Source organism: Emydura macquarii, unplaced genomic scaffold (assembly GCF_026122565.2).
Source record: "Emydura macquarii macquarii isolate MOO-44397 ecotype Brisbane River unplaced genomic scaffold, CSIRO-AGI_Emac_v2 contig_2897, whole genome shotgun sequence".
NCBI lineage: Eukaryota > Metazoa > Chordata > Testudines > Chelidae > Emydura > Emydura macquarii.
The window spans coordinates 10951521-10969843 of NW_027133034.1; the positions used below are offsets into that span (position 1 = coordinate 10951521).

Consider the following 18323-nt stretch of genomic DNA (forward strand, 5'->3'; position numbering starts at 1 on the left):
ATGAAGTCAGATGCAAAAGAGCAAGCAAAGCAACACAGACTAATGGCCCAAACTTGTGAGGGACTGAGCACTTTCTACATTCCTTGAAGTCACATTGATCAGAAAGGCCATGTAGAACCTTGCTAGCTATAAAATGACACATTTAAATACAGTTATATCTATTCTGATGCTGATATCACCCAATACGCACAGGGTCTCCATTTTGAAATCGTAACAAACAAGGGAAGTGTGGAAATTTCAAATCACACATTCAGCAGCTAAGACTCTGCAATTTACCAGTAGGATAAGCCTTCAATGTAACAAGTAAGGAGCTGGATGGCACAGCTACAACATCACATGTTTTCCCGGTGTCGTAAAAGCATGATTCACTCTTTCTGTGCAGATAGGATTGCACTGTATTTTAACTTTGTTCCTGAGCCATGTTACAGCCTTGAAGGCCTGATTTTGATCAGAGGAATTCAACTGAAGTCACCTTAGGCTGTGGAAACACTAAGCTCTGATTTTAAAACTATTCAGTGTTGCATTATGATAGGTGCAGCTCAACTGGTAAGAGCAGTGATGGTGTTAATACAGCAACTGTGGTTTTGCCGCTGTGTCATCTAACTCTGTTCACTAGATCGCAATGTTAAAATCCCCAGTGACCACCAGCTCCTTCTCTTAGACTAGTGGTTCTCAAATTTTTAAATGGAGCCCCTCTGTGGACTTCTGTGTCACAAGCGGGAGGCGGGCGGTGGCAGTGGCTGCCGGCAGCAGCAGCGTGTCATACGGGCCTGTCCATTCAGATGGAGCAGATTGCCCCTCCCCCACAGTAAGGAGTGGGACAGGACCAGGTTGTGAGCACAGCAGAAGGCTGAGCAGGGACTCTGTGTATGTCCCTTGTGCGGCAGTGCACGAAGCTTGGTGTGCCTGGCAGCGGCGGGTGGGGGGGCGTGCTGCTGGAAGCAGCAGCACGGGCGTAACAGGAGCGTGCCCAGCAGTGGCGGGGGGGCGGTGGTGGCTGTGCAAAGTGTCCCTCCACTGGGCCAGCAGCTTCCCCTTGCCTCTGCTCCCCTCCAAAGGGTCCAACACCTGCCCGGGGCTGCCTGCATGAGGCGCCGGGGTCCCCACTGCCACCTGGCTCTACTCTCAGCCCAGCACCCATGGCATCCCCCCCAGGATCCATCTCATGCCCCCCACTTTGAGAACCTCTACTCTAGACTAGCATTGCCACCGTTGCTTCCATCAGTGGGGTTGACTAGTGGTCATGCAACAGTGAGCGATGTTAAGAACCAGCTAAATGAATATGTGCCCCTTATTGTACTGATCCTCACCTCACTATGCTGGTTTTATAGTGGTGTGACTGTTGTCATCACTGAAGTTCCTCATATACAGTTGTGGGTTAATTTAGTTTAGTTACTGTTTATATACTTCACCATGAATGCTGCTAACCTTTGAATACTTATGTACGTACATGAAAGCTCAACTTGAGCATGTATCAGAGGATTTTCTGAACTAAACTGGAAACGCTTATGCTATGAAAATCTAGGGTTCGGGGTCATATTATTCCCTGATGTGACTCTAAAGGCTTCAGAGGAGTTGCACCCACAGGCAACGCACAAGAGCTGAATCTGTTCTAGGGGACCAAATTCTGTCCTAATCTATACCCCATGAAACCACACTGAAGTCAGAATAGTAGCGTGCGATGTAAGTCATGGCAGTATAATGCACATGATCAGGCAGACCCCTAGAGTAACTAGCCATCTGTATGTGTCAGTACCTGAGTTGCATCAGTTCTTCTGAATCCAACTATGTGGAAGGAGAACTTTTCTTTTCCAAACCCTCTGATTGTTAGACTATCCAATAGAGGAATAAGTGCATTTCAAGAGTGAAGACCTAGATAACCTTTGCAAACAAGTATTCAAAATTCTTCAACACTCTAACAAATTCAGAGAAGTTGGAAGAGAAGTTTTATTTTTTCCAGCAATTGGACTGCAACAGTCAAGACCATCATTTCCTTGATTCAGAACATAATACTCAATTTTTCTCTTCCAAAATTACATGAATTTCCTCATGGGGTTCTCCAGGAAGACTGTATAGCAGAATGGTGTTCTCGTAATTTTCTTCCCTAAAGGTCTGGTCCTACAGTCCTTCCTCTGGCAAAAGTCCCACTGACTTTAACAGACATTTTGCTTGAGTCAGTACTGCCCTCAGGGCCCTCAAAGAATGATATAATCTCTAGGATCCGCATAGATAAAAAGCTGAAATGAAATCCTCAGCTGTTCTTTCAAGTTAAACTGCTCTTATTTAGCTGTTTCCATGGTTTTACCTTTTATATGGAGTGGACAAGCTGACTCTGAGACCAGTCACATTTCCCAAAAGCCTAAAGCATCCAACAGATCTGTCTCAAGATATGTCTACACTGCAGAGTGAAGTCGACTTACTTAAAGTTGAATTTCACCCGCCAATTTTTAGAAGTCGCTGGAGTGTGTCCATACCACGGTCCTTGCGCCGGGCTTGTGCGTCCCCATTTGCCACGGCTGTGTCAGCAGTCAAGACATGGAGACATGGAGACATGGAGCCAGCTCAACTCTGCACTATTATTGTGAGCATCACAAATACATCGCGGCTTATCATGGAGTATTTTCAAAGAAGAGCGAGAACCCGAAGCACAGGCAACCGCTATGCCACCGAGGCTGCCCTGCTACAAGCCATCAAGTGGAACAATTCCTGATTGCTGCAGGCTGTAATGCATCATCTGCAGTCCGTGGAGCTCTGGTTCTGGTCCCGGGAAACAAGCACAGACTGGTGGGACCGCATCATTATGCAGCTGTGGGATGATGACCAGTGGCTGCAAAACTTTTGTATGCAAAAGGCCACTTTCCTTGAACTTTGCTCAGAGCTGGCCCCATCCCTGAAGCACATGAATACTCACTTGAGACAAGCTCTGACGGTGGAGAAGCGAGTGACCATCACTATGTGGAAGTTGGCAACCACCGACTGTTACCACTCGGTTGGGAATCAATTCGGAGTCAGTAAATCTACAGTGGGAGCTGCCATAATTCAAGTGTGCAAGGCCATAAATAGACTTCTGCTATGAAGGATAGTGACTTTGGGAAACGTACAGGACATAGTGGAGGGGTTTGCCGTGATGGGGTTCCCAAACTGTGAGGGGGGGGCCATTCATGGCACACACATCCTTATCTTAGCTCATGCCCACCTAGCAACCAAGTACATAAACCGCAAGGGGTACTTTTCCTTGGTCCTGTAGGGGCTTGTGGATCACAGGGGTTGTTTCACCGACATCTATGTGGGGTGGTCTGGGAAGGTGCATGACGCATGCATATTTTGTAATTCAGGGCTGTTCTCTAATATGCAGGCAGGCACTTCCTTCCCAGATGAAAAAATTCACATCAGGGGTGTTGAAATGCCAATAGTGATCCTGGGGGATCCTGCTCCCCCCTTGCTCCCTTGGCTAATGAAGCTGTACACCTGGCACCTTGACAGCGACAAGGAGCATTTTAATAACAGGCTAAACAGTTGCAGAATGGTTGTTGAATGTGCGTTTGGGCATTTAAAGGCCAGATGGAGAAGTCTCCTCACTAGGCTGGACATGAGTGAAAAGAACATCCTCTTGGTGATATCTGCATGCTGTTTCTTCATAATGTGTGTGAAGCAAAAGGTTCCCCCAGGGTTGGGCTGTGGAGGCAGAAAGACTGGCCACCAATTATGAGCAGCCAGATGCCAGCAATATGCTGAGAGCTAACCGCATAATGCTTTGCATTAGGGAAGCATTGAAAACCAGGTTCTGCAATGACATGTAGTATTGATTTCTGTTCCTGTATGTTATGTGCCTTTGCTTAAAATCCATGGTAGGGGACGTCAGTACCCTCCAAATTCCTCCCAAGCAAGATATGATTTAATAAAGAAACGTGTTGAAACGATGCAAACTTTTATTTATGAACATTCAAGTCAGTGGGGCGGGGGGCTAGTGTTCATTCACAGTCTCAAATGGTACTGTGGTTGCTTGTAGGCCAGCTGTTAGCAAGGCTGCCACTGCTTTCTTCTCGCCTCCACCAGGGTGGAGTGCACCACATACTGCAGCCTGGCGATTCTCCTCTGAGACCGCTTGAGGGAGGGGGAGGGCAGCAAAGCCATAAGCTTTGGAGCAGTATGGAGGGGCTGCAGCGAGACTCTGTCCGGCCGCCGCTCCTCCTGAAGTTCCACAAGCTGCTGGAGCATGTCTGCCTGGTCACGCGTGATTCGCAGCATCTCATGCGTGGTACTGCGATCATGCTCCTGCATCACTCTTCGACTCTCCTTGTCCATGTCCATGTTCTGGGACAAGGTCATCCACCACACTCAGAGCTCTGCCTCTGCGGTCGCGGAGGCATTCATGAGCTCACCAAACATGTTGTCTCTTGGGGGTTTTTTTTCCTCTTCCTAACCTGCGATAGTCTTTCCACAGCAGTTCGAGCGGGCTGGGCCAAGGCGGAGATGTCTACAGAACGAAAAGAAATGCACAACATTGCCATTGTTAGCATAGCTGGGGAAATGAGAGAAATGCAACAATGTATAAAAAACTCCCCTTGCTGTGCACAAGGGTAAGACAGACCCTCACTCCATTCCGCACATCCCAGAAGGGTCGGTTCGCTGTGCCGTTGCAGAGATGGTAAGCTAGGGGCACTTTACTCTGCTTTAGAGAGGATTAAAAAAGCTCATTTCAAATGCCCTGTATGAGAGGGCTGCCTGGGCGCCACGGTTTAATTAAGATGACCATTTTGTCATGAGGTGGCCACAGGGGATCTGGAGACAGCACAGGGGCATTAATAGTGTCCTCTGAAACCATAGCCAAATAATTAAAGTGACTTTATTGGGACAATACAATGGGGAATAAACATACATTGTCTTCCCTAGGTGACCATGAGCGATATCAGTCTCCTGAGGGTAACGCACGAGAAAAGGGAAGATTTGCTGCACGCAGCGGGGTACCGGCCTGGCCCTTATGCCACTATACTGTGTTCCTCCACGATTCCGGCTCCCTTGATTGCAGTGTGGTGTGGCAAAGTATCCTACTGGGGAGGCAGGAACAAAGCTGCCCTGCCCAGAAACCTTTTGCAAAGGATAACAGATTACCTACATGAAAGTTTCCTTGAGATATCAACTGATGATTCTCCGAGCATATGCCTGTACATAAATAATCTGTTCTGGCAGTAGCCGCCCAAGACAGTACACTAAACCCCTGAAATCGCCTCCCCACCCTCACCTTAAAAAAGAACATAACTGCTAAGAAGAAGAAAAAAACTCACCAGATGTGCCTTCCCTGGGCTCATTAGTGCTGTCCCGCGTGCTGCTGGACTGCTCTGGGGTCAGGAGTAGGTCCTGACTGTCTGGGAGAAGGGACATCTCGCTCTCTTGCACCCTGCTCTCCTCATCCTCTTCCTCATCCATGGAGTCCTCACCATTATCCATGGAGTGGGATGGAGCGGAGGTATCAATGCTGAATGGCGGCACCATGGTGGGGTCCCCGCCGAGAATGGCATGCAGCTCCTCTTTATGTAATGTCATTTGCAATGCAACATCACAACAAAACCTCTATATGCAATACAGTGTCATAACACAACATCACAATAGTTTCTGTCTCACCAGATTTCCAATGTACAGGTTCAGACAGATTCACTTTTCTACCCATGCTGTTTGCTCAACCTTAATCATTTAGAGGAAGATGTTTTAGAATCATACTGAGTTTTAATAATTGGAGTACTTGCTTATGATATTAAAAATAACATAATAAAAAGTAAATAACATAGCATTGTGTAGATTGGACTACATATTAAACAATCTTTATTTTTTTCTTATCTTAGCATGGGTCTAACTGGAAATTTAAATTTTTTCCCTATGAAATTCTAGCTGTGGCAGAATGAAAATTGATTTAATAATGATTAGTTATGGTTTAATATGCCAGATCAGAACACTCTCGTTTTTCATTCTGGGTTCAGGGTTCAGGAGTTCAGAAAGAACCAAAGGGGAAAGAGAGAAGATTGATTGAGCATCCACCGTTGAAATGTTCCCATGCAAAGAAAAGTAAATGTTCCTGATGGTCTTTATTATAGAATATTAAGAATCCATGACAAATGCAAGGAAATGAAAAAACTAGCAAAGTTAGACAATAAAAGAGGTTTTTTAGTTATGGCTGTAGGTCAAACACCCAAGCAGATAAAATGCTAGTTATTCATTTCTGGAGATCATGTTTCTAGGCCAGTTTGAAGTTCCAAGAGTACAAGTCCTGTTTTGATAGACTTCATGCCTAGAAGTAACAGGACGAGTTCATATATATACTCATACTTTCTCTCTATATGAACTTGTTATAAAAAGTATGAAGAGCAGGGTCTGTATGCCTAATATTCCCATCTGTGTGTAGGAGCCCGGCTGCCATTTTCCATCACTCACTGCCCAAAGTAGTTGGGCAGCACCAAAAAGGGCAAGTAGCAGTAATCTGCTCACTTGAAAGGAGTGAAGTAAAGAGGGAGCAAGGAAAGAACTGAGAAGGAATTGTGATTCAAAATGCATCCTCTGGTCTGCTCCTGGGGCAGCAGCACCTTAGTCTGAGCAGACTGTAAAGTTACAATCCAACTTGAAGCAAGGAAACTGTTGCAAACATGAATGCTTGAAATGGTTGGTAACCCTGCAACGATCTACTATGTTGCACACAGAATACTTTGCAACTGCTGTCACACCAGTGTGTTCTGGGACTCCTGTAGCACCTATGTCATAATTCCCAGCCCTGTTGCTGGGAGCAAGCAGGGGCTTTTTGCATAATCTCAAATGTGTAGCCCTGCACTGTGTGATGGATTTAGGACTCTTCCTAATAGAACCTAGATAAGATATTATGATGATAGGTACCTTATAAATGTAAAATAGGTTAGATAAGTAGATAAGATAATAAGTAGGTTAGATAGGACTGGTGTATTGCATGAATTGCAGCCTGCCATTACAACTAACATATGTAAAATGCTTGGAAGAGCTGCTGTGCACATACAATATTTAACCTACTCCAAGGAATGGTTTCTTGCAACACAGAGATACAGCCAAACGCATCTGTTTTTATGATCTCTGCATCACTTTAATGATATCTACTCTAAGTGTACTGAATTCATTTTGGGTCCAATCTTGCAACCCTTAGTCCTGCTCAATCAGGTAAAATTCTTTCTTAAATCAATGGAATTTTTGCAGTAGGATCGGGCCCTCTTCCTTTTACTTTAGATCAATTCTGTTAAAAAAAACTTTTAGATCATAACTTTAGATCAGTTCTGTTCAAGCAGCTGCAGTATGTCTCTTTCAGGTGTTTGCTCAGACAACTCGGTCATTTTTTACTCAACAAACTTTTGAAAATCCACTCAGCTAATCTTTTAGGCCCTGATTCGGGAAAGTACTTGAGCACATGCTTGAAGCTAAGCACATACTTAAGTGTTTTCCTGAATAGGAATGCTTTCCTGAATTGGACATGACATTTCAATAATGACATTTTAGATGAGCATAAACTGCTATTTAGAATTTACAAGGACAATGCATAACACTAAGGAAAATATGGTTGGTAGAGGATTAAAATCTTGTGAAAAATACAGTTGACGCAAATTATTAAATTAAAAATAGATTTTGGGGCCAAATTCTACAGTGCTGAGTATTTCCTCAAAGATGCTGTGTGTTCCCAGCTCCCACTGACATCAAGCATGCTGAGGGCTTTGCAAGATCAGGCTTCGATTGTACAGTATTTAAAATCATGCCAACTATGATGCCAGAGAATTGTATTGAAATTTATAATTTAATATCTTCTTTTGTTCATGTGTAGGTCACGCTTTCTTCAATCTGACTTGATTATTATATGAGAAAAGGAGATTAAAAATAATAGTCCAAAGTTTAATACAATTTCCCAATTAATTTATATATATATATATATATATAGCTGATGGCAATGTTTACTACTGGGAACGTTTCATGGCAGTAAGCACTATGCTTCGTAGTGTTTGCAGGTTCAAGCCCTTAGGTAGTATTATCTTTCCTCCAAAGACAAGAGAAGTTTCATGAGCCCTTTAGCAGCAGGCATTTGTCACATGATACCTTCAACAGTCTTCCAAATGTCAGTTTGAAATGTAACACTCTTCAGCTGAGACAATAAATTGGTCTATATTTAGCAGGAGAAAGACACCTGGTACTGTGTGGGTCCACAAGGAAGAAACAAAGTGTAGTATGTCAGGAAATCTTGATTAATATTTTGTCCCCTTTGGACTTAATTTTGCCATTCTCTCATCAGGTATGTGGATGGAAGCTGGTAATACATAGCCCTGATAATTACCCCAGATTCCAATGCTGTCCTTCAGCAGGGCCTGTGCTGAAGTCTGAGTACAGACCATAATCCTGGCTGCCGGACTGAAATGTGACTGAGGCTGAAAGCTGAGACCAGCTTGCTAGGTAAAGGATTTGCATGAAGGCTGTATCCAAGACAACAGAGCATTTTCCATGTGATGCATTTATGCAGCAGGGTTAAAGTTCTGTGAAAGCAACAGCTGTTGCAAAAACATTGTGCTTAGAACTGTAATGTGTATTATTCCTGTCGCACTTCATTTGGGAGAATTCTGAAAATGGTTGATACATTTGAAGCAGAGTTCCTGGTTCTGTGAGATACTTTTAAAAAAATATGTTCCATGCCCAACAATTTCAAGCAGAGTGAGTTTCTTCTACTGCTCATATTTTCTCTAAAGTTGAGTTTCATGTTAAGAAATTAATGGTTCAAGTATGATCAACTTTGTGCTCCAGTTTATTCCCTTTAAACTGAACCATCTGCTAGAAAACTATAATCTCACTAGATGTGTGCGCACTCACATATGTTGGTGCACAATGTCTGCAACCAAAACCTGCTACCACAATTGCCATTCATCCAGACCTCCCACTTCCCATTCTCAGTTTAGTCAGCTTCTCCACTGCTAATGTTTTCCATTCCCACGTAGCCACTACCTGACACTGCTCTTGTGGTACCACTTTCCCTGATCTTAACACCCTTCCACTTAGGTGAAATGGTTTTGAGTCAGAAACTACAAGGCCTGGGCAGAATGGGGACTTCTTCAGATCAGTTTCTTCATAAAGGCCTAACGTTTTCTTGTGCAACCTTTCTCGCCATGTCAAGACAATTATGCAATTAACTGTCAAGGAGGAAAAAACAGAACTCTGTAAGAACCAATTCTTGTCCTCCACGCAAACTGGAGTGCAGCAGCTTTGCTTAGAAGAACTCCATGCTCCACCGCAGCCACAAGAGTCTTCTCTGTACAGGGGAAGCTAGTGGCTCTGTTTAGCTACAAATATGGTAGCCGGATCCTTGCTTCTCTCTGCAAAAGCATAGAAAGAGCCTCCATTGAGATGGGTTCTCTGGCATTCAAGGAGTGCTCACTTCATGCTCGTCTCTTTTCTCCCCTTCTCTTAAAGTTTGCAAATTGCCTTTTTCCAAAAAAGTAAACACTTTATTTTATTGAATTCATTTATTTGTTTGCTAAGATTCCTTTTCTAACTCTTTTTCTTTTAAGATTAAAGGGAAGCATGGGCCATGCTAGAAGAACCCCCTCAGAAAGCAAGGCTGCAACAATTGGGTGTCCTACATTTATTTTTCTCTCTTGTCTTTTCTACCTCTTATTTCAATCTCTCTGCATTTCTTTTTTTCACCCTACTCCATTTTGGACCCTATCTTTTCACTTGATGTTTTCCCCTCTGTCTTTATCTCTGCTCCCTTTTCAGAGATGCTCAAAAGAACAAAGAACATTTGAATTGGAGTTGAATTTTCAATCCTACAGTATTTGAGTTCACTTGAAATTAGGCAAAATGAATCTGTCCATTCCAGGCAAGTATACTGCTAGGAAATTACTCTTCCACCCAGATTGCATTCCAATATCTGGAGGCAGCTTTTCCTCATAGACTTGGCTGCAGTGCGAACGCAGCTTCTCTATCCTTCAACCAGCAGCTGCTGTCGTCACAATAATCCAACTCCCACCAGGATGGCTAAACATTCCTTTAAAGCTATTTGAGAATGTTTCGAGAATCCCAGGAAGGATGGCAAGTAAATGGGCTTGACAGACGAGGGTTACTTGAACATGTTAACTCACAAATATACAAAAGAGGGGAGAAGGAAAATGTAGTAATACCATTCCTCCCCCATTACCCCCCCCCCCAAAAAAAAAAAAAAAAAAAGAACTCCCTTAAAATGTACAGAATGGATTACAATAATTGGTTTGAAGATTTATTATGACTATATGAATATGTACAGGAAAAACTTAATGATTGACACATATGTTCTTATGTTTTGGAAAACATCACTCAAACACATAACTGAACATTCTCAGAGAAAGAGAGACAGAGACACAGAGAGAATTAATACACAAGCTTGATTCACTCCCAATTTGGTGACAGTATAAATTGCACAAATATCCTGCATCACAGGAGCCACTGTGTCCCTTAGTGGAGTGGAAGTTGCAGGCTTTTCACTTCTGCTGCCAGAGTCTACATGTGTTGAGCATGCCCTCTTGCAGCAAGTCAGGCCACTACAGTCCCGTCTCAGTTTCCCTCTGAGTGTCAGAAATAATCAACTCACACCCAGTCTTTAAACACAATATTCCTCCTCTCCTGGAGTTTAAGCTATTAAACATAGTCCAGTTCCCAGATGAGCCCCCCTGCTCCCTTCCCCTCCTTTAGGCTCAGGGCTCCCTGGTCTTCCTTCTAAGGACTTCTAAGTTCCAGTGCTGGCCTCCCTGGTCTGCAAAGTGTCCCCTTCAGTTCAGGATTTTCACAGCTCTCTGTCTGGAGACTGTGACTTGGCTGAGTTCATCTTCACAGCGGGCTCCCCTTGACTGGATATGGAGCCTTCTTTTTGAGCTACTCTCCCAGTCATCTTGACCTTCCCATGTGGGTCTAATTATCCTAACCACCAGTTGTGGCTGGCTGGGAGAAAGAGGAGCCTTGTCCCATCCATTCCAAAAGGCTCCTGGTCCCAGGCCCTAACAGAACAATGGCCTGGCCTTTACTATGCCTTCCACCTCCCAGGCACTAACTATCACCCAGGATTTTCTTCCTCTCCCCTGCTATCTGTTTTGGTTATTCCTTCGGCCCTTCTTCCGCCTCCCCTGGACACCTCGAAAGGGGTAACTGGCCTCTAGGGCATTAAAAGGCCAGTACACTTTACAATCCCAAACATTTTGTGGACAAGTTTTTCACAAAAAGCCTTACCTTAATCCTAGGGGCTAAGGGTCAAATCTTCAAAAGTAGCTTCTGACTGTGGGTCTCTCAATTTGGGAGGTTGGGGGAGAACAGTTTCTCACTATGGGAATTCAGAATTTGAGGCATTCAGAATTGGAGGATATTTTGAAATAAGCCCAAGTGTGTGGCACTCTTTGGTCCAGTTGACCAGGGGCTAAACTACTATTAATTATATCGATATTGTCCTAACTGTGCCTCTCACTAGAGTCAGTGGAAGTTTTGTCATTGACTCGATGGGAACAAAATTTGGTCAACACTAAGCATTTTTTTCAGACTCTACCCTGCATGTTCATTAAACCTTCATCTTCGATTTAGAAAAGTAACAGATTTGTATTTTTTCTATTATTTTTATAAATCCAAAGAAACAATGACATTGAATTAGACATATTTATTTTTTAAATAAACTCAGATATGAAATTATATATTAGACTCATCACTACCACCAAAAGAAGGGTTCTATTATTCTACCCATTTGACAACTCTTTGCTTATATATAGTTCTTAGTTTTATATCAAAGACTGTTAGAAGGACCTTTCCTGCGCCCCAAGTTATATTTAGGCTTGGAAGGATTAGATTTTTTTTAACCAGAAAATGTTGGTAAATGATTTCTCCAGGCATACAGAAACCAACAAAAAATATTTCCATCATTAATAATCAAAATGATAGGCAAAATAAGGAAAGTGCTGCTAAAGAACTTATTAGAGTTTGATTTAAGCATATTTACTTTGTATCTTTTGACATGCGATATTGACAATTGGTGTTAATGGCTATAAATCTTTAACTCTTTGAATCTGTGTCAATTGTCATTAAATAATTATTTTCCGACTCTCCCCCCTCCATTGTCTGACCCGCCCATAATTTTCAGCAACTGTGAAAATTTAAATCAATAACTAGAAAAATGCTTAAAAATAAACATAGATATTATCCATTGAAATTATTTTTTAGAAAATGAATTCTGCCAAGCCTAGTTATATTAAACCCTATCCTTATGGATTTCACTATAACAGCTCTTTGAAACACTCAAAATACCTGGCTTTTAAATATGTTACGATAAAGAGGGAGAAATGTATTTTTTACATTACAATGCAGCATCAATGAAGATATATAGGCATTAGCCAAATGCATGCATCAGTAACTCAGTGCAACCCAAGTTATTACAATGAATACCAAATAGATCTATAATGATGGAACATGCAGGTATCAGATTATATCAGATGGACCATCATTTGGTATTCATTATGATTCATGATATGGTACGCTCAATAGAGTGGCAATACTAGGGATAGAGTATTGCCTCATGGGGAAGGATGGAGATGGGAAGGGGGATTCAAAGATACCAACAGCCTGGCACTGACCCATTGAAAATAAGGAAACAGTTTCATATAGACTCACCATTTGTCTTTGTTATTAGGAAATAAATCAACCTTTGTTTTTTTTTCTGGACAAAGTGAAGGAATGTCATTATGACTAATAAATTGTGGTGTTACAAAACAATCAGGAACTCTTCCCATTTAAATCTGAATGACTTTGATTGTTTGGAATTTAAATTTTAGTCCATTGCAAGGAAACAAATGCTAGATAGGACTTTTCATTGAAATTCTGAGTCTGGGCTAAAAGCAGACATCAAAAAAATAGAGGATGATAAATCTAGGGAAATCCTACAGTTTCATATCTCATAACAACTTTTTTTTTTTAGTGAAGATGGTAAATCCTACACTCCTTTTAAACAATAACAACACAAACAGTTGAAGAAGAAACCAAAAGGTAGCAAAATAGAAATGAGTATGCCTGATAGCCCTTTAACTTTTGTTATCGTTTTATAGACATAGTCAGAACATTGTTTTTACTTAAAATCTCTATATGATTTATCTTGCTCTAAGGACCCAGTTCTGAAAACACATAAGCAATTTTACTCACATGTCTAATCCCATTGAAGTCAATGGGACTATTCACATGAAAAAGTGAGTTACTTGTTTGCAGGTTTGGGCCATACTTTATTACAATGTGCTAACCACTCTGGTATCTAAGCACCTTCAGAGAAATTATAACAATATCAGTGGGCTAAACTCCCATTGACTTCATTAGCAGCAGGTTCAGGCACATAATTTCTATTTTGGAAAAAATAGTTGAGGAACTGCTGGAGTTTGAGAAATTTGGAGGATTGTTGTAGTTTTATATTTTTTAAACAACAAAGAGGGAATCCCATGTTTAAAAAGTACCTCCTGTTGCTAGATAGCTGAACTACCATCACTCATCATCTAGCAAATGGAACCCTATGTTTTCAGTTCATCTATGAATGCCCTCTCTATTTTTATAGCTATGATTTTATTGGTCCTTTAGTTGTGTTACAGCTTTACAACTCCTAGAATTTCCTTTTTCCATCTTTTATCTTTTACTAAGCTCCTCCCTTTGTGGTTTTTTCACACTGTCCCTTCTCTGCGATGACCTCTCTTCCACCTCTGAACTCTTTCAGAGTTTTCACCCTTGCTTTAACAATTGATCTATGACGTGCACATGAAAGGGTCAAGCCCACTTTTACGGTTTGCTTAAAATATGTCTTTTTTGGGTAGATACAGAAGTGGTGCTTAATAAGTGCTAAGTAAATAAACTAAGGGCTCAAGACAGCTTCCCTTTTCTGCTAACTACTAGATCTCTTTAAAACTCTTTGTATCGAGTGTTTACCCAGTCCTCAAACAAATTAACAGATACCTATAATCATTTTGTGGCTAATGAAATGTGTCAAGGGTTTAGGATTTCCAGAAAGAGTAATTTCAAATTAAGTTGTCTCACAGTTCAGTGAAAAGGCAACTGCTAAAGATAATTCAAGGACTTGAATCTGTATTGGACAGGAAGTCTATTTTTCTTGTAGTTTGACAGCTCAATCTTTCACAGTAAAAAAAGCAAGAAAGGCTATCAGGCATAAACTTGCACTGGATCCAGCCTCATTTAGGCAAAACTCATTTTGACTTCTTCTGTGGCTGAGTAAGGACTGCAGGATTGGGCCAACTATCTTAAAACTAAATTTGGGGGTTTAGTTTATTTAATTTCTCATTATTGCTTATCAACCACTCTAATTTATAATGAAAGCTTAACAGTGAATTTTGTATCCTAAGTAATTATGTGTGAACACCTTTGATCCACATGTTTAGATACAAAAAGTAAAATAGATACGGAATTTTTTACATATGGGTGCTGAATTCTAAATGGAAAGTTTTTTTGGCTATTTGCTATTGATTACAGTTCTCACCAAAGATCATATAAAAAAATAAGCAAGCTGGAAATTTGGAGAGTGTGCTCTGAGATTCTCTATTTCAAACTGAACTACAATTACATTTTCTGTCTAAACTTTGTCACATGTGTCTATCCCTGAGTTAAATAGTACCAGATGATATTTTTACAGATGCCACAAGAGACATTTTCTTGGTTTCTTAAACGTACTGCATTTTTTTCTGGCCGTTAAAAACCTGATTTATTTTTCTGACAGTTTGAATAGGGAAAGAGACAGAGGTTTATTGCTAGAGTTTCCTCATATCCATGTTTCTTTTTAATGTTACCAAAGGTTTAAACCTGCCAAGATAACACCTACTGTATTATGGTCACATTTTGACTTGCAGAGCAATGTTCAAAGAGCCCAGTTTAAATTACTTTAGGCCTTACAAGGATATTGATTGATTTTTCTCTTTTATCTTCAGCAATATCTTTTGTGGAAAGTAAGACGTTTTAGCATTCATGTTATGAAGGCCCAGCCTTGTGTTGTGGGGTGGTACCCAGGCACACCAGCACAGACGGAGTACCCAGAGACACAGTGCTGGAGTTCAGTCAGTTCTTAGTCGGCATGTACGCGCTGCGATTCTACTTTATGATGTACAGCATATTCCTCCCCCCCTCCACTTCGTTAGTCCCAGTCTGGAAGCCAGAGAGGAAGGGTTTGGGACATGGCTCTCCACAGGGCAGAATGGAAGGATCAGACCCTGCGCTCCCTCTCCTCCCCCCCAGCACAAGTACTGCAACTGTGCCTTGGCATTAGATAGCTCCTTGATTCCTCCTTAACATTACCTAGCTGCATAAGCACCAGGCAAGCACAATGTGGATCGTACTCGGTAAAAGTCCGATCTTTCTTTCTTTGGCTACAAAAAACTTCCATTGACATCAGAGGTATCGGGGGCGGGGAAGAATGCAAAGCTATGCCCTATTTCTGTTGTTGTTGCAACTGTGATAACGTGAATGAGTCAAATCCTGGTGTCCTCACTCAGACCTTGGTTATTTCTAGAGCTGAAAAAAAAAAGATGCACAAATCAAAATACAGAGTTTGTCTCTTTGTAATTCATGGGGTTGTGTTATTCATTACACGCTAGTATTTGGAGAACTGCCTTTAATCCTGAAAGTTTCACACATTTTTGCACTTTTGTATTATTCTTCCATAAATTCATACAAGAACTAAGCTATTCCTCATTTTTTTTGTTCAGGGCATTTCAATCCTCAAATCAGGTAGTTGAAATGATGCCATGTAAGTTAGATGACCCAACCGCTCAAGTGGAATCACAAACAGTGAATCGGCAAGGACAGTTTATGAACAACCTATTAGCTGAAAATACTTCCAAACATGAATACAGCTGATGAAAACCAAAAAGCTAGTATGGACCAGTGTGATCAGTGAAAAGCAAAAAGCTAGTATGGACCAGGGTGGCTGCACTGAAGACAATGGAGTTATGCTGCCTTATGCCAGCTCGGAGGCTGGCCACGTGTCTACCGTGAAAACTATTCCTGGTCAATATCCTACCAACAATTCTCATTTTTTTTTCCAAAAAATATTCCCACTGACTTCAATTAGAGTTTTGACTGATAAATATTTTGGAATGTTTTCTTGTTTGTTGGTTAATAATAAATAGATGATTATGTAATCACAATCAATATACGTGCACAAAATGCCAAAGCTTGTGTGCGACTTTTACTTTGGCATTTCCCCCCTTTCAGTGCCTAAGCATGTAGCTTTCATTCTCTCTTAAAATAATTTTAAATGGAATTTTCTGTATTAAAAAAGAGGAAATTCCATAATGTGGAACTATGTGGTGAGACAACATTGGAATATCCTGTCCAGTCCTACTTCTTTTGAAATCAATGACAAAGACTTTAAAGCTGTGGGATCAGGTTCTTGCAATATTGAAAATGTTATGTGCCAGGTGCAGGTGTGTTCTCAGTGAAGCAAAGACCTTAAAGAAGGTGAGCTATACTGCCCACATTGGAAAGTTATGAGGAACTGAAAACAGAGATATGACAAAAATTGTTAGGCATCCTTAACTGGAAGATTGAGCAAGTGAAAACAGCAGATTGTAATGAAAACACATAGGCAAGTCTCCTCTGCCCCAGTCACCTCAGTGAGTTAAACCCTCAAACCTAGGTGTGTAGATCAAATTCCTAATATTGGACCTGATCTTGCAAGCACTTCATGGGCAGAAATGCTCATTATTCTGTACATGCATTATTTACTCCTCTTTTTTTCTTTCTTTTTAAAAACAAAACATCAGGGCCATACATTGCCTCCTATACTGATTCCTTCTGTGTATGAGAAAGGAAACTGAATTTTCACTCTTGGAGTTTCCACTGGGGGCAGGTTTTGCTTCCCTTTACCCCAGAAGTAGATCTTAAATCTGCCTAGGTCGTCTTACTTCTGTGAACTTTCATTGACATAACTATTATCAACAAGTGTCTCCCCACTCTGTGAAAAGGGGGCATTAGTTGAGACTGTTTCTCCTCTGCTTTGAGGTGATTGTGGGGGGAAGAGGGGAATGGAGAAAAAAGAGCAGAGTATGGGGGAGCAGGGATATGTTCACATGTCTACACACACTCCAACCCTTTGGAAAATTGTTATGAATGTTAATAGACACAAAGATTATTAATTTTTTCTGCAGTTCCCCTTCCATACTTGGGAACCTAAAAGAAGGGCCTTGTGGACAGCCACTGTCAGGAATCTCCGACCATGGCTCTGTTGGAGCTGCGTAGAGCTGACTGAAAACTTTTCACCAAAACTTACTTCTGACAAAAAATTGGGTTTTTGGAAGAGAATGAAAAATTTCCCAGAAAATGTTTGTTTCCTGATTTTTTTTCAATTAGCATAACAAAACCCCAAACAATTTCAGCCCCAAACCAAGAATGGTTTCAATTTCAATCAAGTTTTTGGTTTTTGGTTTTCTCCTCCCTGAAATTTTCCATGAAAATCAACTGCCATTTTTCAAGCAGCCCTGGAGCTGGGCGCAGAACAGCAGATGGATAGGAATCAGTGCAGGGGCCTTGTGTCTGGAGTGAGTCTTGGGAGCCAGGTGTAAAATATTCTCCAGAATTTGGATTAAACTCTGCAAAGGAAATATCACAGATTTTCCTCCCCCTCTGCTACCTCCTGACAGTTTTCTCACAGGAAGACATGAAGGGCTCTGAGAGCAAAATTTGGCCCACAGATAGAACTGAATAAAGACTACTAGATTGGGCCCATAATCTATGGGGCCAAATCCTGCCCTAATCGACAGCCCTAAAATTTTTTATTTTAATGGAGGATATAAATCAGGTCAGGATTTGACTATAATGTAAAAACTAAGCGCAGTGATTTTGGCTTGAGTCCTAAATCTTCCTGTAATTTTGTGTAGCATCGCTCTCATGGGAAATGATTCAGCTTTGTGAAAAAAAGAATTCAGTTAAAAAGGAAATGTTGTTAGTGTGTTATCAGTTCAGTTATCTCTGAAACCGTTTCCACATGAAAATTGTTCCAGGAAAACATAAGTATTTGGTGTGTTGTGTTCATCCTGCTGGAATGAATGTTAAAAAGAAGGGAAAAAAACAATTTAAAAAACTTTAGGGGAGAAATAAATGTGAATTTCCCCTTAAAACATTCCTATCCTGCTGCTTCATATTCATTAATTAGTCTGCGGTTTCCTTCGTGTTTAGTTTACAAAGCCACTTAAACCCACGCACCCATTTAACATATTTATGACCCCAGTTTTCTTTCTTTTCTCTGAGACTGTACCGTAATTGTTCTCTGGACTCAGGGACTGCAGAGTGCC

At 41.3% G+C, this 18323-nt stretch overlaps 1 pseudogene; it reads left to right on the forward strand.

Annotated features, from left to right (window-relative positions):
- The first annotated feature begins 2389 nt into the window (after positions 1–2389).
- LOC137166748 (uncharacterized) lies at positions 2390–4021 on the forward strand (annotated as a pseudogene).
- Positions 4022–18323: the final 14302 nt, after the last annotated feature.